Here is a 23500-nt window from a genome sequence, read left to right as displayed (position 1 = left end):
GGGTTTTTGGAATGTTTTGCTTGGTTTTGATTTGTTTTTATTTTGATTTTGCGGGTTTTCAGAATGTTTTGGTCGGTTTTCTAGAATGTTTTGGTTGGTTTTGATTTCTTTTTAATATTATTTTGTGGGTTTTGGAATGTTTTGATTTGTTTTGTCTAGTTTAAAATATTTTGGCATGTATTTGGAAGGTTTTGCTTGGTTTTCATTTTTTTTTGTTATGTTTTGGCAAGGGTTTTTTTTTGGTTTGATCAGTTCTGGCTGGTTTTCTAATATGTTGGCCGATTTTCAGAATGTTTTGATCAGTTTTGACGGGTTTTAAGATATTTTAGAGGTTGTTTATAATATTTTGGTTTCTTTAGCTTTGTTTTTACTATATTTTGGCGGGTTTTTTGAATGTTTCGATCACTTCTGACTGGTTTTCTAGTATTTTGGCATCTTTTCCGAATGTTTTGATCAGTTTTGGCAGGTTCTAAACTATTTTGTCGGGTTTTTGGAATGTTTTGGTTGGTTTTGATTTGTTTTTATGATGTTTTGCCAAGTTTTTTGAATGTTTTGATCAGTTCTGTCTGGTTTTCTAATGTTTTGGCATCTTTTTAGAATGTTTTGATGAGTTTTGTGGGTCTAAATAATTTTGGCGGGTTTTCGGAATATTTTGGTTGGTTTTGATTTGTTTTTATGATGTTTTGGCGGGTTTTCGGAATGTGTTGGTTGGGTTTTAGAATGTTTTGTATTCTCTTGAGTTGTTTTTATTGTGTTGACAGGTTTTGGAATGTTTGGATTCCTTTTGGTGGGTGTTCGGAATGTTTTGGCGGGTATTTGGAATATTTTGATTAGTTTTGACGGGTTTTGAAATATTTTGGCGGGCTTTTAGAAGGTTTTGATTTGTTTTGATTCTGTTTAGCCCAGTTTTTGGTGTGTTTGGATTAGCTTTGGTGGGCTTGATCATGTTTTGTCAGGTTTTTTCGAATGTATTGATGACTTCTGTCTGGTTTTCTATTTTGGCGGGTTTGAAAATATTTTTGGATTAGTTTTGGCGGGTTTGAAAATATTTTGGCTCTTTGCGCAGAGATGACGGCGCCGGTTGCGGTGCGCTCCGGGGCGCTCCTTCTGCGGAAAGACGCCTAGGCAGCGGCACTTGGGACAGCTCCGCGTCTCCGTATGCTGCGTTTCTTGCCTTCTGCATCTCAGCAAAATGCTTTCCCACTAGGTCTAGCAAGGAGAAACTGTGGCAGCTGAGTAGATGTAGCCCGGCCCGCCCTTTGAAGTTGACAAGTTCTTGGCATCTCAGAGCCTCAAGGGAAGAGCAAGGTTATCTATGGTAGGCTGGGGCAGAACTAGCAGCAAGCAGAGCAAAGTTGTCCAAGAATAGCTTCCATTGGAATGCTAATGGCAATTGAAGAGGCAGGCCAGTGGCAAGCCACTAGCTTCTAGCAGTTTGAAAGTTGCAGACACAGTGCAGGTGTTGTGCGGCTTCCTTCTTGGCCTCCTAGAAGGTGCCGCGCTCTCCGTCTCTTGCTTGCCAATATGTTGCCGTGTTCCTCCTATTGTTTGGTTTGTTTTGATTTGTTTTGATGATGTTTTGGTGGGTTTTCGGAATGTTTTGGTGGTGTTTTAGAATGTTTTGTTTTCTCTTGTGTTGTTTTTATTGTCTTGGCAGGTTGTGGAATATTTGGATTCCTTTTGGCGGGTTTTCAAATATTTTGGCGGGTATTTGGAATGTTTTTGGTTTGCTTTCATTTGTTTTGATTATGTTTTGGCAAGTTATTGAAAGTTTCGATCACTTCTGACTGGTTTTCTAGTATTTTGGCATCTTTTCAGAATGTTTTGATCAGTTTTGGCAGGTTCTAAACTATTTTGTCAGGTTTTTGGAATTTTTTGGTTGGTTTTGATTTGTTTTTATGATGTTTTGCCTAGTTTTTTCAATGTTTTGATCAGTTCTGTCTGGTTTTCTAATGTTTTGGCATCTTTTCAGAAAGTTTTGATGAGTTTTGCGGGTCTAAATTATTTTGGCGGGTTTTCGGAATATTTTGGTTGGTTTTGATTTTTTTTTTATGATGTTTTGGTGGGTTTTCGGAATGTTTTGGTTGGGTTTTAGAATGTTTTGTATTCTCTTGAGTTGTTTTTATTGTGTTGGCAGGTTTTGGAATGTTTGGATTCCTTTTGGCGGGTGTTCGGAATGTTTTGGCGGGTGTTCGGAATGTTTTGATTAGTTTTGACGGGTTTTGAAATATTTTGGTGGGTTTTTAGAAGGTTTCAATTTGTTTTGATTTGTTTTGATTCTGTTTAGCCCAGTTTTTGGTGTGTTTGGATTAGCTTTGGTGGGCTTGATCATGTTTTGTCAGGTTTTTTCGAATGTATTGATCTCTTCTGTCTGGTTTTCTATTTTGGCGGGTTTGAAAATATTTTTGGATTAGTTTTGGCGGGTTTGAAAATATTTTGGCTCTTTGCGCAGAGATGACGGTGCCGGTTGCGGTGCGCTCCGGGGCGCTCCTTCTGCGGAAAGACGCCTAGGCAGCGGCACTTGGGACAGCTCCGCGTCTCCGTATGCTGCGTTTCTTGCCTTCTGCATCTCAGCAAAATGCTTTCCCACTAGGTCTAGCAAGGAGAAACTGTGGCAGCTGAGTAGATGTAGCCCGGCCCGCCCTTTGAAGTTGACAAGTTCTTGGCATCTCAGAGCCTCAAGGCAAGAGCAAGGTTCTCTATGGTAGGCTGGGGCAGAACTAGCAGCAAGCAGAGCAAAGTTGTCCAAGAATAGCTTCCATTGGAATGCTAATGGCAATTGAAGAGGCAGGCCAGTGGCAAGCCACTAGCTTCTAGCAGTTTGAAAGTTGCAGACACAGTGCAGGTGTTGTGCGGCTTCCTTCTTGGCCTCCTAGAAGGTGCCGCGCTCTCCGTCTCTTGCTTGCCAATATGTTGCCGTGTTCCTCTTATTGTTTGGTTTGTTTTGATTTGTTTTTATGATGTTTTGGTGGGTTTTCGGAATGTTTTGGTGGTGTTTTAGAATGTTTTGTTTTCTCTTGTGTTGTTTTTATTGTGTTGGCAGGTTGTGGAACGTTTGGATTCCTTTTGGCGGGTTTTAAAATATTTTGGCGGGTATTTGGAATGTTTGGGTTTGCTTTCATTTGTTTTGATTATGTTTTGGCAAGTTATTGAATGTTTTGATCACTTCTGACTGGTTTTCTAGTATTTTGGCATCTTTTCAGAATGTTTTAATTAGTTTTGGCGGGTTCTAAACTATTTTGTTGGGTTTTTGGAATGTTTTGCTTGGTTTTGATTTGTTTTTATTTTGATTTTGCGGGTTTTCAGAATGTTTTGGTCGGTTTTCTAGAATGTTTTGGTTGGTTTTGATTTCTTTTTAATATTATTTTGTGGGTTTTGGAATGTTTTGATTTGTTTTGTCTAGTTTAAAATATTTTGGCATGTATTTGGAAGGTTTTGCTTGGTTTTCATTTTTTTTTGTTATGTTTTGGCAAGGGTTTTTTTTTGGTTTGATCAGTTCTGGCTGGTTTTCTAATATGTTGGCCGATTTTCAGAATGTTTTGATCAGTTTTGGCGGGTTTTAAGATATTTTAGAGGTTGTTTATAATATTTTGGTTTCTTTAGCTTTGTTTTTACTATATTTTGGCGGGTTTTTTGAATGTTTCGATCACTTCTGACTGGTTTTCTAGTATTTTGGCATCTTTTCCGAATGTTTTGATCAGTTTTGGCAGGTTCTAAACTATTTTGTCGGGTTTTTGGAATGTTTTGGTTGGTTTTGATTTGTTTTTATGATGTTTTGCCAAGTTTTTTGAATGTTTTGATCAGTTCTGTCTGGTTTTCTAATGTTTTGGCATCTTTTTAGAATGTTTTGATGAGTTTTGTGGGTCTAAATAATTTTGGCGGGTTTTCGGAATATTTTGGTTGGTTTTGATTTGTTTTTATGATGTTTTGGCGGGTTTTCGGAATGTGTTGGTTGGGTTTTAGAATGTTTTGTATTCTCTTGAGTTGTTTTTATTGTGTTGACAGGTTTTGGAATGTTTGGATTCCTTTTGGTGGGTGTTCGGAATGTTTTGGCGGGTATTTGGAATATTTTGATTAGTTTTGACGGGTTTTGAAATATTTTGGCGGGCTTTTAGAAGGTTTTGATTTGTTTTGATTCTGTTTAGCCCAGTTTTTGGTGTGTTTGGATTAGCTTTGGTGGGCTTGATCATGTTTTGTCAGGTTTTTTCGAATGTATTGATGACTTCTGTCTGGTTTTCTATTTTGGCGGGTTTGAAAATATTTTTGGATTAGTTTTGGCGGGTTTGAAAATATTTTGGCTCTTTGCGCAGAGATGACGGCGCCGGTTGCGGTGCGCTCCGGGGCGCTCCTTCTGCGGAAAGACGCCTAGGCAGCGGCACTTGGGACAGCTCCGCGTCTCCGTATGCTGCGTTTCTTGCCTTCTGCATCTCAGCAAAATGCTTTCCCACTAGGTCTAGCAAGGAGAAACTGTGGCAGCTGAGTAGATGTAGCCCGGCCCGCCCTTTGAAGTTGACAAGTTCTTGGCATCTCAGAGCCTCAAGGCAAGAGCAAGGTTCTCTATGGTAGGCTGGGGCAGAACTAGCAGCAAGCAGAGCAAAGTTGTCCAAGAATAGCTTCCATTGGAATGCTAATGGCAATTGAAGAGGCAGGCCAGTGGCAAGCCACTAGCTTCTAGCAGTTTGAAAGTTGCAGACACAGTGCAGGTGTTGTGCGGCTTCCTTCTTGGCCTCCTAGAAGGTGCCGCGCTCTCCGTCTCTTGCTTGCCAATATGTTGCCGTGTTCCTCCTATTGTTTGGTTTGTTTTGATTTGTTTTGATGATGTTTTGGTGGGTTTTCGGAATGTTTTGGTGGTGTTTTAGAATGTTTTGTTTTCTCTTGTGTTGTTTTTATTGTCTTGGCAGGTTGTGGAATATTTGGATTCCTTTTGGCGGGTTTTCAAATATTTTGGCGGGTATTTGGAATGTTTTTGGTTTGCTTTCATTTGTTTTGATTATGTTTTGGCAAGTTATTGAAAGTTTCGATCTCTTCTGACTGGTTTTCTAGTATTTTGGCATCTTTTCAGAATGTTTTGATCAGTTTTGGCAGGTTCTAAACTATTTTGTCAGGTTTTTGGAATTTTTTGGTTGGTTTTGATTTGTTTTTATGATGTTTTGCCTAGTTTTTTCAATGTTTTGATCAGTTCTGTCTGGTTTTCTAATGTTTTGGCATCTTTTCAGAAAGTTTTGATGAGTTTTGCGGGTCTAAATTATTTTGGCGGGTTTTCGGAATATTTTGGTTGGTTTTGATTTTTTTTTTATGATGTTTTGGTGGGTTTTCGGAATGTTTTGGTTGGGTTTTAGAATGTTTTGTATTCTCTTGAGTTGTTTTTATTGTGTTGGCAGGTTTTGGAATGTTTGGATTCCTTTTGGCGGGTGTTCGGAATGTTTTGGCGGGTGTTCGGAATGTTTTGATTAGTTTTGACGGGTTTTGAAATATTTTGGTGGGTTTTTAGAAGGTTTCGATTTGTTTTGATTTGTTTTGATTCTGTTTAGCCCAGTTTTTGGTGTGTTTGGATTAGCTTTGGTGGGCTTGATCATGTTTTGTCAGGTTTTTTCGAATGTATTGATCTCTTCTGTCTGGTTTTCTATTTTGGCGGGTTTGAAAATATTTTTGGATTAGTTTTGGCGGGTTTTAAAATATTTTGGCTCTTTGCGCAGAGATGACGGTGCCGGTTGCGGTGCGCTCCGGGGCGCTCCTTCTGCGGAAAGACGCCTAGGCAGCGGCACTTGGGACAGCTCCGCGTCTCCGTATGCTGCGTTTCTTGCCTTCTGCATCTCAGCAAAATGCTTTCCCACTAGGTCTAGCAAGGAGAAACTGTGGCAGCTGAGTAGATGTAGCCCGGCCCGCCCTTTGAAGTTGACAAGTTCTTGGCATCTCAGAGCCTCAAGGCAAGAGCAAGGTTCTCTATGGTAGGCTGGGGCAGAACTAGCAGCAAGCAGAGCAAAGTTGTCCAAGAATAGCTTCCATTGGAATGCTAATGGCAATTGAAGAGGCAGGCCAGTGGCAAGCCACTAGCTTCTAGCAGTTTGAAAGTTGCAGACACAGTGCAGGTGTTGTGCGGCTTCCTTCTTGGCCTCCTAGAAGGTGCCGCGCTCTCCGTCTCTTGCTTGCCAATATGTTGCCGTGTTCCTCTTATTGTTTGGTTTGTTTTGATTTGTTTTTATGATGTTTTGGCGGGTTTTCGGAATGTTTTGGTGGTGTTTTAGAATGTTTTGTTTTCTCTTGTGTTGTTTTTATTGTGTTGGCAGGTTGTGGAACGTTTGGATTCCTTTTGGCGGGTTTTAAAATATTTTGGCGGGTATTTGGAATGTTTGGGTTTGCTTTCATTTGTTTTGATTATGTTTTGGCAAGTTATTGAATGTTTTGATCACTTCTGACTGGTTTTCTAGTATTTTGGCATCTTTTCAGAATGTTTTGATCAGTTTTGGCGGGTTCTAAACTATTTTGTTGGGTTTTTGGAATGTTTTGCTTGGTTTTGATTTGTTTTTATTTTGATTTTGCGGGTTTTCAGAATGTTTTGGTCGGTTTTCTAGAATGTTTTGGTTGGTTTTGATTTCTTTTTAATATTATTTTGTGGGTTTTGGAATGTTTTGATTTGTTTTGTCTAGTTTAAAATATTTTGGCATGTATTTGGAAGGTTTTGCTTGGTTTTCATTTTTTTTTGTTATGTTTTGGCAAGGGTTTTTTTTTGGTTTGATCAGTTCTGGCTGGTTTTCTAATATGCTGGCCGATTTTCAGAATGTTTTGATCAGTTTTGGCGGGTTTTAAGATATTTTAGAGGTTGTTTATAATATTTTGGTTTCTTTAGCTTTGTTTTTACTATATTTTGGCGGGTTTTTTGAATGTTTCGATCACTTCTGACTGGTTTTCTAGTATTTTGGCATCTTTTCCGAATGTTTTGATCAGTTTTGGCAGGTTCTAAACTATTTTGTCGGGTTTTTGGAATGTTTTGGTTGGTTTTGATTTGTTTTTATGATGTTTTGCCAAGTTTTTTGAATGTTTTGATCAGTTCTGTCTGGTTTTCTAATGTTTTGGCATCTTTTTAGAATGTTTTGATGAGTTTTGTGGGTCTAAATAATTTTGGCGGGTTTTCGGAATATTTTGGTTGGTTTTGATTTGTTTTTATGATGTTTTGGCGGGTTTTCGGAATGTGTTGGTTGGGTTTTAGAATGTTTTGTATTCTCTTGAGTTGTTTTTATTGTGTTGACAGGTTTTGGAATGTTTGGATTCCTTTTGGTGGGTGTTCGGAATGTTTTGGCGGGTATTTGGAATATTTTGATTAGTTTTGACGGGTTTTGAAATATTTTGGCGGGCTTTTAGAAGGTTTTGATTTGTTTTGATTCTGTTTAGCCCAGTTTTTGGTGTGTTTGGATTAGCTTTGGTGGGCTTGATCATGTTTTGTCAGGTTTTTTCGAATGTATTGATGACTTCTGTCTGGTTTTCTATTTTGGCGGGTTTGAAAATATTTTTGGATTAGTTTTGGCGGGTTTGAAAATATTTTGGCTCTTTGCGCAGAGATGACGGCGCCGGTTGCGGTGCGCTCCGGGGCGCTCCTTCTGCGGAAAGACGCCTAGGCAGCGGCACTTGGGACAGCTCCGCGTCTCCGTATGCTGCGTTTCTTGCCTTCTGCATCTCAGCAAAATGCTTTCCCACTAGGTCTAGCAAGGAGAAACTGTGGCAGCTGAGTAGATGTAGCCCGGCCCGCCCTTTGAAGTTGACAAGTTCTTGGCATCTCAGAGCCTCAAGGCAAGAGCAAGGTTCTCTATGGTAGGCTGGGGCAGAACTAGCAGCAAGCAGAGCAAAGTTGTCCAAGAATAGCTTCCATTGGAATGCTAATGGCAATTGAAGAGGCAGGCCAGTGGCAAGCCACTAGCTTCTAGCAGTTTGAAAGTTGCAGACACAGTGCAGGTGTTGTGCGGCTTCCTTCTTGGCCTCCTAGAAGGTGCCGCGCTCTCCGTCTCTTGCTTGCCAATATGTTGCCGTGTTCCTCCTATTGTTTGGTTTGTTTTGATTTGTTTTGATGATGTTTTGGTGGGTTTTCGGAATGTTTTGGTGGTGTTTTAGAATGTTTTGTTTTCTCTTGTGTTGTTTTTATTGTCTTGGCAGGTTGTGGAATATTTGGATTCCTTTTGGCGGGTTTTCAAATATTTTGGCGGGTATTTGGAATGTTTTTGGTTTGCTTTCATTTGTTTTGATTATGTTTTGGCAAGTTATTGAAAGTTTCGATCTCTTCTGACTGGTTTTCTAGTATTTTGGCATCTTTTCAGAATGTTTTGATCAGTTTTGGCAGGTTCTAAACTATTTTGTCAGGTTTTTGGAATTTTTTGGTTGGTTTTGATTTGTTTTTATGATGTTTTGCCTAGTTTTTTCAATGTTTTGATCAGTTCTGTCTGGTTTTCTAATGTTTTGGCATCTTTTCAGAAAGTTTTGATGAGTTTTGCGGGTCTAAATTATTTTGGCGGGTTTTCGGAATATTTTGGTTGGTTTTGATTTTTTTTTTATGATGTTTTGGTGGGTTTTCGGAATGTTTTGGTTGGGTTTTAGAATGTTTTGTATTCTCTTGAGTTGTTTTTATTGTGTTGGCAGGTTTTGGAATGTTTGGATTCCTTTTGGCGGGTGTTCGGAATGTTTTGGCGGGTGTTCGGAATGTTTTGATTAGTTTTGACGGGTTTTGAAATATTTTGGTGGGTTTTTAGAAGGTTTCGATTTGTTTTGATTTGTTTTGATTCTGTTTAGCCCAGTTTTTGGTGTGTTTGGATTAGCTTTGGTGGGCTTGATCATGTTTTGTCAGGTTTTTTCGAATGTATTGATCTCTTCTGTCTGGTTTTCTATTTTGGCGGGTTTGAAAATATTTTTGGATTAGTTTTGGCGGGTTTGAAAATATTTTGGCTCTTTGCGCAGAGATGACGGTGCCGGTTGCGGTGCGCTCCGGGGCGCTCCTTCTGCGGAAAGACGCCTAGGCAGCGGCACTTGGGACAGCTCCGCGTCTCCGTATGCTGCGTTTCTTGCCTTCTGCATCTCAGCAAAATGCTTTCCCACTAGGTCTAGCAAGGAGAAACTGTGGCAGCTGAGTAGATGTAGCCCGGCCCGCCCTTTGAAGTTGACAAGTTCTTGGCATCTCAGAGCCTCAAGGGAAGAGCAAGGTTCTCTATGGTAGGCTGGGGCAGAACTAGCAGCAAGCAGAGCAAAGTTGTCCAAGAATAGCTTCCATTGGAATGCTAATGGCAATTGAAGAGGCAGGCCAGTGGCAAGCCACTAGCTTCTAGCAGTTTGAAAGTTGCAGACACAGTGCAGGTGTTGTGCGGCTTCCTTCTTGGCCTCCTAGAAGGTGCCGCGCTCTCCGTCTCTTGCTTGCCAATATGTTGCCGTGTTCCTCTTATTGTTTGGTTTGTTTTGATTTGTTTTTATGATGTTTTGGCGGGTTTTCGGAATGTTTTGGTGGTGTTTTAGAATGTTTTGTTTTCTCTTGTGTTGTTTTTATTGTGTTGGCAGGTTGTGGAACGTTTGGATTCCTTTTGGCGGGTTTTAAAATATTTTGGCGGGTATTTGGAATGTTTGGGTTTGCTTTCATTTGTTTTGATTATGTTTTGGCAAGTTATTGAATGTTTCGATCACTTCTGACTGGTTTTCTAGTATTTTGGCATCTTTTCAGAATGTTTTGATCAGTTTTGGCGGGTTCTAAACTATTTTGTTGGGTTTTTGGAATGTTTTGCTTGGTTTTGATTTGTTTTTATTTTGATTTTGCGGGTTTTCAGAATGTTTTGGTCGGTTTTCTAGAATGTTTTGGTTGGTTTTGATTTCTTTTTAATATTATTTTGTGGGTTTTGGAATGTTTTGATTTGTTTTGTCTAGTTTAAAATATTTTGGCATGTATTTGGAAGGTTTTGCTTGGTTTTCATTTTTTTTTGTTATGTTTTGGCAAGGGTTTTTTTTTGGTTTGATCAGTTCTGGCTGGTTTTCTAATATGTTGGCCGATTTTCAGAATGTTTTGATCAGTTTTGACGGGTTTTAAGATATTTTAGAGGTTGTTTATAATATTTTGGTTTCTTTAGCTTTGTTTTTACTATATTTTGGCGGGTTTTTTGAATGTTTCGATCACTTCTGACTGGTTTTCTAGTATTTTGGCATCTTTTCCGAATGTTTTGATCAGTTTTGGCAGGTTCTAAACTATTTTGTCGGGTTTTTGGAATGTTTTGGTTGGTTTTGATTTGTTTTTATGATGTTTTGCCAAGTTTTTTGAATGTTTTGATCAGTTCTGTCTGGTTTTCTAATGTTTTGGCATCTTTTTAGAATGTTTTGATGAGTTTTGTGGGTCTAAATAATTTTGGCGGGTTTTCGGAATATTTTGGTTGGTTTTGATTTGTTTTTATGATGTTTTGGCGGGTTTTCGGAATGTGTTGGTTGGGTTTTAGAATGTTTTGTATTCTCTTGAGTTGTTTTTATTGTGTTGACAGGTTTTGGAATGTTTGGATTCCTTTTGGTGGGTGTTCGGAATGTTTTGGCGGGTATTTGGAATATTTTGATTAGTTTTGACGGGTTTTGAAATATTTTGGCGGGCTTTTAGAAGGTTTTGATTTGTTTTGATTCTGTTTAGCCCAGTTTTTGGTGTGTTTGGATTAGCTTTGGTGGGCTTGATCATGTTTTGTCAGGTTTTTTCGAATGTATTGATGACTTCTGTCTGGTTTTCTATTTTGGCGGGTTTGAAAATATTTTTGGATTAGTGTTGGCGGGTTTGAAAATATTTTGGCTCTTTGCGCAGAGATGACGGCGCCGGTTGCGGTGCGCTCCGGGGCGCTCCTTCTGCGGAAAGACGCCTAGGCAGCGGCACTTGGGACAGCTCCGCGTCTCCGTATGCTGCGTTTCTTGCCTTCTGCATCTCAGCAAAATGCTTTCCCACTAGGTCTAGCAAGGAGAAACTGTGGCAGCTGAGTAGATGTAGCCCGGCCCGCCCTTTGAAGTTGACAAGTTCTTGGCATCTCAGAGCCTCAAGGCAAGAGCAAGGTTATCTATGGTAGGCTGGGGCAGAACTAGCAGCAAGCAGAGCAAAGTTGTCCAAGAATAGCTTCCATTGGAATGCTAATGGCAATTGAAGAGGCAGGCCAGTGGCAAGCCACTAGCTTCTAGCAGTTTGAAAGTTGCAGACACAGTGCAGGTGTTGTGCGGCTTCCTTCTTGGCCTCCTAGAAGGTGCCGCGCTCTCCGTCTCTTGCTTGCCAATATGTTGCCGTGTTCCTCCTATTGTTTGGTTTGTTTTGATTTGTTTTGATGATGTTTTGGTGGGTTTTCGGAATGTTTTGGTGGTGTTTTAGAATGTTTTGTTTTCTCTTGTGTTGTTTTTATTGTCTTGGCAGGTTGTGGAATATTTGGATTCCTTTTGGCGGGTTTTCAAATATTTTGGCGGGTATTTGGAATGTTTTTGGTTTGCTTTCATTTGTTTTGATTATGTTTTGGCAAGTTATTGAAAGTTTCGATCTCTTCTGACTGGTTTTCTAGTATTTTGGCATCTTTTCAGAATGTTTTGATCAGTTTTGGCAGGTTCTAAACTATTTTGTCAGGTTTTTGGAATTTTTTGGTTGGTTTTGATTTGTTTTTATGATGTTTTGCCTAGTTTTTTCAATGTTTTGATCAGTTCTGTCTGGTTTTCTAATGTTTTGGCATCTTTTCAGAAAGTTTTGATGAGTTTTGCGGGTCTAAATTATTTTGGCGGGTTTTCGGAATATTTTGGTTGGTTTTGATTTTTTTTTTATGATGTTTTGGTGGGTTTTCGGAATGTTTTGGTTGGGTTTTAGAATGTTTTGTATTCTCTTGAGTTGTTTTTATTGTGTTGGCAGGTTTTGGAATGTTTGGATTCCTTTTGGCGGGTGTTCGGAATGTTTTGGCGGGTGTTCGGAATGTTTTGATTAGTTTTGACGGGTTTTGAAATATTTTGGTGGGTTTTTAGAAGGTTTCGATTTGTTTTGATTTGTTTTGATTCTGTTTAGCCCAGTTTTTGGTGTGTTTGGATTAGCTTTGGTGGGCTTGATCATGTTTTGTCAGGTTTTTTCGAATGTATTGATCTCTTCTGTCTGGTTTTCTATTTTGGCGGGTTTGAAAATATTTTTGGATTAGTTTTGGCGGGTTTGAAAATATTTTGGCTCTTTGCGCAGAGATGACGGTGCCGGTTGCGGTGCGCTCCGGGGCGCTCCTTCTGCGGAAAGACGCCTAGGCAGCGGCACTTGGGACAGCTCCGCGTCTCCGTATGCTGCGTTTCTTGCCTTCTGCATCTCAGCAAAATGCTTTCCCACTAGGTCTAGCAAGGAGAAACTGTGGCAGCTGAGTAGATGTAGCCCGGCCCGCCCTTTGAAGTTGACAAGTTCTTGGCATCTCAGAGCCTCAAGGCAAGAGCAAGGTTCTCTATGGTAGGCTGGGGCAGAACTAGCAGCAAGCAGAGCAAAGTTGTCCAAGAATAGCTTCCATTGGAATGCTAATGGCAATTGAAGAGGCAGGCCAGTGGCAAGCCACTAGCTTCTAGCAGTTTGAAAGTTGCAGACACAGTGCAGGTGTTGTGCGGCTTCCTTCTTGGCCTCCTAGAAGGTGCCGCGCTCTCCGTCTCTTGCTTGCCAATATGTTGCCGTGTTCCTCTTATTGTTTGGTTTGTTTTGATTTGTTTTTATGATGTTTTGGCGGGTTTTCGGAATGTTTTGGTGGTGTTTTAGAATGTTTTGTTTTCTCTTGTGTTGTTTTTATTGTGTTGGCAGGTTGTGGAACGTTTGGATTCCTTTTGGCGGGTTTTAAAATATTTTGGCGGGTATTTGGAATGTTTGGGTTTGCTTTCATTTGTTTTGATTATGTTTTGGCAAGTTATTGAATGTTTTGATCACTTCTGACTGGTTTTCTAGTATTTTGGCATCTTTTCAGAATGTTTTGATCAGTTTTGGCGGGTTCTAAACTATTTTGTTGGGTTTTTGGAATGTTTTGCTTGGTTTTGATTTGTTTTTATTTTGATTTTGCGGGTTTTCAGAATGTTTTGGTCGGTTTTCTAGAATGTTTTGGTTGGTTTTGATTTCTTTTTAATATTATTTTGTGGGTTTTGGAATGTTTTGATTTGTTTTGTCTAGTTTAAAATATTTTGGCATGTATTTGGAAGGTTTTGCTTGGTTTTCATTTTTTTTTGTTATGTTTTGGCAAGGGTTTTTTTTTGGTTTGATCAGTTCTGGCTGGTTTTCTAATATGTTGGCCGATTTTCAGAATGTTTTGATCAGTTTTGGCGGGTTTTAAGATATTTTAGAGGTTGTTTATAATATTTTGGTTTCTTTAGCTTTGTTTTTACTATATTTTGGCGGGTTTTTTGAATGTTTCGATCACTTCTGACTGGTTTTCTAGTATTTTGGCATCTTTTCCGAATGTTTTGATCAGTTTTGGCAGGTTCTAAACTATTTTGTCGGGTTTTTGGAATGTTTTGGTTGGTTTTGATTTGTTTTTATGATGTTTTGCCAAGTTTTTTGAATGTTTTGATCAGTTCTGTCTGGTTTTCTAATGTTTTGGCATCTTTTTAGAATGTTTTGATGAGTTTTGTGGGTCTAAATAATTTTGGCGGGTTTTCGGAATATTTTGGTTGGTTTTGATTTGTTTTTATGATGTTTTGGCGGGTTTTCGGAATGTGTTGGTTGGGTTTTAGAATGTTTTGTATTCTCTTGAGTTGTTTTTATTGTGTTGACAGGTTTTGGAATGTTTGGATTCCTTTTGGTGGGTGTTCGGAATGTTTTGGCGGGTATTTGGAATATTTTGATTAGTTTTGACGGGTTTTGAAATATTTTGGCGGGCTTTTAGAAGGTTTTGATTTGTTTTGATTCTGTTTAGCCCAGTTTTTGGTGTGTTTGGATTAGCTTTGGTGGGCTTGATCATGTTTTGTCAGGTTTTTTCGAATGTATTGATCTCTTCTGTCTGGTTTTCTATTTTGGCGGGTTTGAAAATATTTTTGGATTAGTTTTGGCGGGTTTTAAAATATTTTGGCTCTTTGCGCAGAGATGACGGTGCCGGTTGCGGTGCGCTCCGGGGCGCTCCTTCTGCGGAAAGACGCCTAGGCAGCGGCACTTGGGACAGCTCCGCGTCTCCGTATGCTGCGTTTCTTGCCTTCTGCATCTCAGCAAAATGCTTTCCCACTAGGTCTAGCAAGGAGAAACTGTGGCAGCTGAGTAGATGTAGCCCGGCCCGCCCTTTGAAGTTGACAAGTTCTTGGCATCTCAGAGCCTCAAGGCAAGAGCAAGGTTCTCTATGGTAGGCTGGGGCAGAACTAGCAGCAAGCAGAGCAAAGTTGTCCAAGAATAGCTTCCATTGGAATGCTAATGGCAATTGAAGAGGCAGGCCAGTGGCAAGCCACTAGCTTCTAGCAGTTTGAAAGTTGCAGACACAGTGCAGGTGTTGTGCGGCTTCCTTCTTGGCCTCCTAGAAGGTGCCGCGCTCTCCGTCTCTTGCTTGCCAATATGTTGCCGTGTTCCTCCTATTGTTTGGTTTGTTTTGATTTGTTTTGATGATGTTTTGGTGGGTTTTCGGAATGTTTTGGTGGTGTTTTAGAATGTTTTGTTTTCTCTTGTGTTGTTTTTATTGTCTTGGCAGGTTGTGGAATATTTGGATTCCTTTTGGCGGGTTTTCAAATATTTTGGCGGGTATTTGGAATGTTTTTGGTTTGCTTTCATTTGTTTTGATTATGTTTTGGCAAGTTATTGAAAGTTTCGATCTCTTCTGACTGGTTTTCTAGTATTTTGGCATCTTTTCAGAATGTTTTGATCAGTTTTGGCAGGTTCTAAACTATTTTGTCAGGTTTTTGGAATTTTTTGGTTGGTTTTGATTTGTTTTTATGATGTTTTGCCTAGTTTTTTCAATGTTTTGATCAGTTCTGTCTGGTTTTCTAATGTTTTGGCATCTTTTCAGAAAGTTTTGATGAGTTTTGCGGGTCTAAATTATTTTGGCGGGTTTTCGGAATATTTTGGTTGGTTTTGATTTTTTTTTTATGATGTTTTGGTGGGTTTTCGGAATGTTTTGGTTGGGTTTTAGAATGTTTTGTATTCTCTTGAGTTGTTTTTATTGTGTTGGCAGGTTTTGGAATGTTTGGATTCCTTTTGGCGGGTGTTCGGAATGTTTTGGCGGGTGTTCGGAATGTTTTGATTAGTTTTGACGGGTTTTGAAATATTTTGGTGGGTTTTTAGAAGGTTTTGATTTGTTTTGATTTGTTTTGATTCTGTTTAGCCCAGTTTTTGGTGTGTTTGGATTAGCTTTGGTGGGCTTGATCATGTTTTGTCAGGTTTTTTCGAATGTATTGATCTCTTCTGTCTGGTTTTCTATTTTGGCGGGTTTGAAAATATTTTTGGATTAGTTTTGGCGGGTTTTAAAATATTTTGGCTCTTTGCGCAGAGATGACGGTGCCGGTTGCGGTGCGCTCCGGGGCGCTCCTTCTGCGGAAAGACGCCTAGGCAGCGGCACTTGGGACAGCTCCGCGTCTCCGTATGCTGCGTTTCTTGCCTTCTGCATCTCAGCAAAATGCTTTCCCACTAGGTCTAGCAAGGAGAAACTGTGGCAGCTGAGTAGATGTAGCCCGGCCCGCCCTTTGAAGTTGACAAGTTCTTGGCATCTCAGAGCCTCAAGGCAAGAGCAAGGTTCTCTATGGTAGGCTGGGGCAGAACTAGCAGCAAGCAGAGCAAAGTTGTCCAAGAATAGCTTCCATTGGAATGCTAATGGCAATTGAAGAGGCAGGCCAGTGGCAAGCCACTAGCTTCTAGCAGTTTGAAAGTTGCAGACACAGTGCAGGTGTTGTGCGGCTTCCTTCTTGGCCTCCTAGAAGGTGCCGCGCTCTCCGTCTCTTGCTTGCCAATATGTTGCCGTGTTCCTCTTATTGTTTGGTTTGTTTTGATTTGTTTTTATGATGTTTTGGCGGGTTTTCGGAATGTTTTGGTGGTGTTTTAGAATGTTTTGTTTTCTCTTGTGTTGTTTTTATTGTGTTGGCAGGTTGTGGAACGTTTGGATTCCTTTTGGCGGGTTTTAAAATATTTTGGCGGGTATTTGGAATGTTTGGGTTTGCTTTCATTTGTTTTGATTATGTTTTGGCAAGTTATTGAATGTTTTGATCACTTCTGACTGGTTTTCTAGTATTTTGGCATCTTTTCAGAATGTTTTGATCAGTTTTGGCGGGTTCTAAACTATTTTGTTGGGTTTTTGGAATGTTTTGCTTGGTTTTGATTTGTTTTTATTTTGATTTTGCGGGTTTTCAGAATGTTTTGGTCGGTTTTCTAGAATGTTTTGGTTGGTTTTGATTTCTTTTTAATATTATTTTGTGGGTTTTGGAATGTTTTGATTTGTTTTGTCTAGTTTAAAATATTTTGGCATGTATTTGGAAGGTTTTGCTTGGTTTTCATTTTTTTTGTTATGTTTTGGCAAGGGTTTTTTTTTTGGTTTGATCAGTTCTGGCTGGTTTTCTAATATGTTGGCCGATTTTCAGAATGTTTTGATCAGTTTTGGCGGGTTTTAAGATATTTTAGAGGTTGTTTATAATATTTTGGTTTCTTTAGCTTTGTTTTTACTATATTTTGGCGGGTTTTTTGAATGTTTCGATCACTTCTGACTGGTTTTCTAGTATTTTGGCATCTTTTCCGAATGTTTTGATCAGTTTTGGCAGGTTCTAAACTATTTTGTCGGGTTTTTGGAATGTTTTGGTTGGTTTTGATTTGTTTTTATGATGTTTTGCCAAGTTTTTTGAATGTTTTGATCAGTTCTGTCTGGTTTTCTAATGTTTTGGCATCTTTTTAGAATGTTTTGATGAGTTTTGTGGGTCTAAATAATTTTGGCGGGTTTTCGGAATATTTTGGTTGGTTTTGATTTGTTTTTATGATGTTTTGGCGGGTTTTCGGAATGTGTTGGTTGGGTTTTAGAATGTTTTGTATTCTCTTGAGTTGTTTTTATTGTGTTGACAGGTTTTGGAATGTTTGGATTCCTTTTGGTGGGTGTTCGGAATGTTTTGGCGGGTATTTGGAATATTTTGATTAGTTTTGACGGGTTTTGAAATATTTTGGCGGGCTTTTAGAAGGTTTTGATTTGTTTTGATTCTGTTTAGCCCAGTTTTTGGTGTGTTTGGATTAGCTTTGGTGGGCTTGATCATGTTTTGTCAGGTTTTTTCGAATGTATTGATCTCTTCTGTCTGGTTTTCTATTTTGGCGGGTTTGAAAATATTTTTGGATTAGTTTTGGCGGGTTTTAAAATATTTTGGCTCTTTGCGCAGAGATGACGGCGCCGGTTGCGGTGCGCTCCGGGGCGCTCCTTCTGCGGAAAGACGCCTAGGCAGCGGCACTTGGGACAGCTCCGCGTCTCCGTATGCTGCGTTTCTTGCCTTCTGCATCTCAGCAAAATGCTTTCCCACTAGGTCTAGCAAGGAGAAACTGTGGCAGCTGAGTAGATGTAGCCCGGCCCGCCCTTTGAAGTTGACAAGTTCTTGGCATCTCAGAGCCTCAAGGCAAGAGCAAGGTTCTCTATGGTAGGCTGGGGCAGAACTAGCAGCAAGCAGAGCAAAGTTGTCCAAGAATAGCTTCCATTGGAATGCTAATGGCAATTGAAGAGGCAGGCCAGTGGCAAGCCACTAGCTTCTAGCAGTTTGAAAGTTGCAGACACAGTGCAGGTGTTGTGCGGCTTCCTTCTTGGCCTCCTAGAAGGTGCCGCGCTCTCCGTCTCTTGCTTGCCAATATGTTGCCGTGTTCCTCCTATTGTTTGGTTTGTTTTGATTTGTTTTGATGATGTTTTGGTGGGTTTTCGGAATGTTTTGGTGGTGTTTTAGAATGTTTTGTTTTCTCTTGTGTTGTTTTTATTGTCTTGGCAGGTTGTGGAATATTTGGATTCCTTTTGGCGGGTTTTCAAATATTTTGGCGGGTATTTGGAATGTTTTTGGTTTGCTTTCATTTGTTTTGATTATGTTTTGGCAAGTTATTGAAAGTTTCGATCACTTCTGACTGGTTTTCTAGTATTTTGGCATCTTTTCCGAATGTTTTGATCAGTTTTGGCAGGTTCTAAACTATTTTGTCGGGTTTTTGGAATGTTTTGGTTGGTTTTGATTTGTTTTTATGATGTTTTGCCAAGTTTTTTGAATGTTTTGATCAGTTCTGTCTGGTTTTCTAATGTTTTGGCATCTTTTTAGAATGTTTTGATGAGTTTTGTGGGTCTAAATAATTTTGGCGGGTTTTCGGAATATTTTGGTTGGTTTTGATTTGTTTTTATGATGTTTTGGCGGGTTTTCGGAATGTGTTGGTTGGGTTTTAGAATGTTTTGTATTCTCTTGAGTTGTTTTTATTGTGTTGACAGGTTTTGGAATGTTTGGATTCCTTTTGGTGGGTGTTCGGAATGTTTTGGCGGGTATTTGGAATATTTTGATTAGTTTTGACGGGTTTTGAAATATTTTGGCGGGCTTTTAGAAGGTTTTGATTTGTTTTGATTCTGTTTAGCCCAGTTTTTGGTGTGTTTGGATTAGCTTTGGTGGGCTTGATCATGTTTTGTCAGGTTTTTTCGAATGTATTGATGACTTCTGTCTGGTTTTCTATTTTGGCGGGTTTGAAAATATTTTTGGATTAGTTTTGGCGGGTTTGAAAATATTTTGGCTCTTTGCGCAGAGATGACGGCGCCGGTTGCGGTGCGCTCCGGGGCGCTCCTTCTGCGGAAAGACGCCTAGGCAGCGGCACTTGGGACAGCTCCGCGTCTCCGTATGCTGCGTTTCTTGCCTTCTGCATCTCAGCAAAATGCTTTCCCACTAGGTCTAGCAAGGAGAAACTGTGGCAGCTGAGTAGATGTAGCCCGGCCCGCCCTTTGAAGTTGACAAGTTCTTGGCATCTCAGAGCCTCAAGGCAAGAGCAAGGTTCTCTATGGTAGGCTGGGGCAGAACTAGCAGCAAGCAGAGCAAAGTTGTCCAAGAATAGCTTCCATTGGAATGCTAATGGCAATTGAAGAGGCAGGCCAGTGGCAAGCCACTAGCTTCTAGCAGTTTGAAAGTTGCAGACACAGTGCAGGTGTTGTGCGGCTTCCTTCTTGGCCTCCTAGAAGGTGCCGCGCTCTCCGTCTCTTGCTTGCCAATATGTTGCCGTGTTCCTCCTATTGTTTGGTTTGTTTTGATTTGTTTTGATGATGTTTTGGCGGGTTTTCGGAATGTTTTGGTGGTGTTTTAGAATGTTTTGTTTTCTCTTGTGTTGTTTTTATTGTCTTGGCAGGTTGTGGAATATTTGGATTCCTTTTGGCGGGTTTTAAAATATTTTGGCGGGTATTTGGAATGTTTGGGTTTGCTTTCATTTGTTTTGATTATGTTTTGGCAAGTTATTGAATGTTTTGATCACTTCTGACTGGTTTTCTAGTATTTTGGCATCTTTTCAGAATGTTTTGATCAGTTTTGGCGGGTTCTAAACTATTTTGTTGGGTTTTTGGAATGTTTTGGTTGGTTTTGATTTGTTTTTATTTTGATTTTGCGGGTTTTCAGAATGTTTTGGTCGGTTTTCTAGAATGTTTTGGCTGGTTTTGATTTCTTTTTAATATTATTTTGTGGGTTTTGGAATGTTTTGATTTGTTTTGTCTAGTTTAAAATATTTTGGCATGTATTTGGAAGGTTTTGCTTGGTTTTCATTTTTTTTTGTTATGTTTTGGCAAGGGTTTTTTTTTGGTTTGATCAGTTCTGGCTGGTTTTCTAATATGTTGGCCGATTTTCAGAATGTTTTGATCAGGTTTGGCGGGTTTTAAGATATTTTAGAGGTTGTTTATAATATTTTGGTTTCTTTAGCTTTGTTTTTACTATATTTTGGCGGGTTTTTTGAATGTTTCGATCACTTCTGACTGGTTTTCTAGTATTTTGGCATCTTTTCCGAATGTTTTGATCAGTTTTGGCAGGTTCTAAACTATTTTGTCGGGTTTTTGGAATGTTTTGGTTGGTTTTGATTTGTTTTTATGATGTTTTGCCAAGTTTTTTGAATGTTTTGATCAGTTCTGTCTGGTTTTCTAATGTTTTGGCATCTTTTTAGAATGTTTTGATGAGTTTTGTGGGTCTAAATAATTTTGGCGGGTTTTCGGAATATTTTGGTTGGTTTTGATTTGTTTTTATGATGTTTTGGCGGGTTTTCGGAATGTGTTGGTTGGGTTTTAGAATGTTTTGTATTCTCTTGAGTTGTTTTTATTGTGTTGACAGGTTTTGGAATGTTTGGATTCCTTTTGGTGGGTGTTCGGAATGTTTTGGCGGGTATTTGGAATATTTTGATTAGTTTTGACGGGTTTTGAAATATTTTGGCGGGCTTTTAGAAGGTTTTGATTTGTTTTGATTCTGTTTAGCCCAGTTTTTGGTGTGTTTGGATTAGCTTTGGTGGGCTCGATCATGTTTTGTCAGGTTTTTTCGAATGTATTGATCTCTTCTGTCTGGTTTTCTATTTTGGCGGGTTTGAAAATATTTTTGGATTAGTTTTGGCGGGTTTGAAAATATTTTGGCTCTTTGCGCAGAGATGACGGCGCCGGTTGCGGTGCGCTCCGGGGCGCTCCTTCTGCGGAAAGACGCCTAGGCAGCGGCACTTGGGACAGCTCCGCGTCTCCGTATGCTGCGTTTCTTGCCTTCTGCATCTCAGCAAAATGCTTTCCCACTAGGTCTAGCAAGGAGAAACTGTGGCAGCTGAGTAGATGTAGCCCGGCCCGCCCTTTGAAGTTGACAAGTTCTTGGCATCTCAGAGCCTCAAGGCAAGAGCAAGGTTCTCTATGGTAGGCTGGGGCAGAACTAGCAGCAAGCAGAGCAAAGTTGTCCAAGAATAGCTTCCATTGGAATGCTAATGGCAATTGAAGAGGCAGGCCAGTGGCAAGCCACTAGCTTCTAGCAGTTTGAAAGTTGCAGACACAGTGCAGGTGTTGTGCGGCTTCCTTCTTGGCCTCCTAGAAGGTGCCGCGCTCTCCGTCTCTTGCTTGCCAATATGTTGCCGTGTTCCTCTTATTGTTTGGTTTGTTTTGATTTGTTTTGATGATGTTTTGGCGGGTTTTCGGAATGTTTTGGTGGTGTTTTAGAATGTTTTGTTTTCTCTTGTGTTGTTTTTATTGTGTTGGCAGGTTGTGGAACGTTTGGATTCCTTTTGGCGGGTTTTAAAATATTTTGGCGGGTATTTGGAATGTTTGGGTTTGCTTTCATTTGTTTTGATTATGTTTTGGCAAGTTATTGAATGTTTTGATCACTTCTGACTGGTTTTCTAGTATTTTGGCATCTTTTCAGAATGTTTTGATCAGTTTTGGCGGGTTCTAAACTATTTTGTTGGGTTTTTGGAATGTTTTGCTTGGTTTTGATTTGTTTTTATTTTGATTTTGCGGGTTTTCAGAATGTTTTGGTCGGTTTTCTAGAATGTTTTGGTTGGTTTTGATTTCTTTTTAATATTATTTTGTGGGTTTTGGAATGTTTTGATTTGTTTTGTCTAGTTTAAAATATTTTGGCATGTATTTGGAAGGTTTTGCTTGGTTTTCATTTTTTTTTGTTATGTTTTGGCAAGGGTTTTTTTTTGGTTTGATCAGTTCTGGCTGGTTTTCTAATATGTTGGCCGATTTTCAGAATGTTTTGATCAGGTTTGGCGGGTTTTAAGATATTTTAGAGGTTGTTTATAATATTTTGGTTTCTTTAGCTTTGTTTTTACTATATTTTGGCGGGTTTTTTGAATGTTTCGATCACTTCTGACTGGTTTTCTAGTATTTTGGCATCTTTTCCGAATGTTTTGATCAGTTTTGGCAGGTTCTAAACTATTTTGTCGGGTTTTTGGAATGTTTTGGTTGGTTTTGATTTGTTTTTATGATGTTTTGCCAAGTTTTTTGAATGTTTTGATCAGTTCTGGCTGGTTTTCTAATGTTTTGGCATCTTTTTAGAATGTTTTGATGAGTTTTGTGGGTCTAAATAATTTTGGCGGGTTTTCGGAATATTTTGGTTGGTTTTGATTTGTTTTTATGATGTTTTGGCGGGTTTTCGGAATGTGTTGGTTGGGTTTTAGAATGTTTTGTATTCTCTTGAGTTGTTTTTATTGTGTTGACAGGTTTTGGAATGTTTGGATTCCTTTTGGTGGGTGTTCGGAATGTTTTGGCGGGTATTTGGAATATTTTGATTAGTTTTGACGGGTTTTGAAATATTTTGGCGGGCTTTTAGAAGGTTTTGATTTGTTTTGATTCTGTTTAGCCCAGTTTTTGGTGTGTTTGGATTAGCTTTGGTGGGCTTGATCATGTTTTGTCAGGTTTTTTCGAATGTATTGATCTCTTCTGTCTGGTTTTCTATTTTGGCGGGTTTGAAAATATTTTTGGATTAGTTTTGGCGGGTTTGAAAATATTTTGGCTCTTTGCGCAGAGATGACGGCGCCGGTTGCGGTGCGCTCCGGGGCGCTCCTTCTGCGGAAAGACGCCTAGGCAGCGGCACTTGGGACAGCTCCGCGTCTCCGTATGCTGCGTTTCTTGCCTTCTGCATCTCAGCAAAATGCTTTCCCACTAGGTCTAGCAAGGAGAAACTGTGGCAGCTGAGTAGATGTAGCCCGGCCCGCCCTTTGAAGTTGACAAGTTCTTGGCATCTCAGAGCCTCAAGGCAAGAGCAAGGTTCTCTATGGTAGGCTGGGGCAGAACTAGCAGCAAGCAGAGCAAAGTTGTCCAAGAATAGCTTCCATTGGAATGCTAATGGCAATTGAAGAGGCAGGCCAGTGGCAAGCCACTAGCTTCTAGCAGTTTGAAAGTTGCAGACACAGTGCAGGTGTTGTGCGGCTTCCTTCTTGGCCTCCTAGAAGGTGCCGCGCTCTCCGTCTCTTGCTTGCCAATATGTTGCCGTGTTCCTCTTATTGTTTGGTTTGTTTTGATTTGTTTTGATGATGTTTTGGCGGGTTTTCGGAATGTTTTGGTGGTGTTTTAGAATGTTTTGTTTTCTCTTGTGTTGTTTTTATTGTGTTGGCAGGTTGTGGAACGTTTGGATTCCTTTTGGCGGGTTTTAAAATATTTTGGCGGGTATTTGGAATGTTTGGGTTTGCTTTCATTTGTTTTGATTATGTTTTGGCAAGTTATTGAATGTTTTGATCACTTCTGACTGGTTTTCTAGTATTTTGGCATCTTTTCAGAATGTTTTGATCAGTTTTGGCGGGTTCTAAACTATTTTGTTGGGTTTTTGGAATGTTTTGCTTGGTTTTGATTTGTTTTTATTTTGATTTTGCGGGTTTTCAGAATGTTTTGGTCGGTTTTCTAGAATGTTTTGGTTGGTTTTGATTTCTTTTTAATATTATTTTGTGGGTTTTGGAATGTTTTGATTTGTTTTGTCTAGTTTAAAATATTTTGGCATGTATTTGGAAGGTTTTGCTTGGTTTTCATTTTTTTTTGTTATGTTGTGGCAAGGGTTTTTTTTTGGTTTGATCAGTTCTGGCTGGTTTTCTAATATGTTGGCCGATTTTCAGAATGTTTTGATCAGTTTTGGCGGGTTTTAAGATATTTTAGAG

The sequence above is a fragment of the Passer domesticus genome, chromosome 5, assembly GCF_036417665.1.
Source record: "Passer domesticus isolate bPasDom1 chromosome 5, bPasDom1.hap1, whole genome shotgun sequence".
Taxonomy (NCBI): Eukaryota; Metazoa; Chordata; class Aves; order Passeriformes; family Passeridae; genus Passer; species Passer domesticus.
This window is presented reverse-complemented; position numbering follows the sequence as displayed.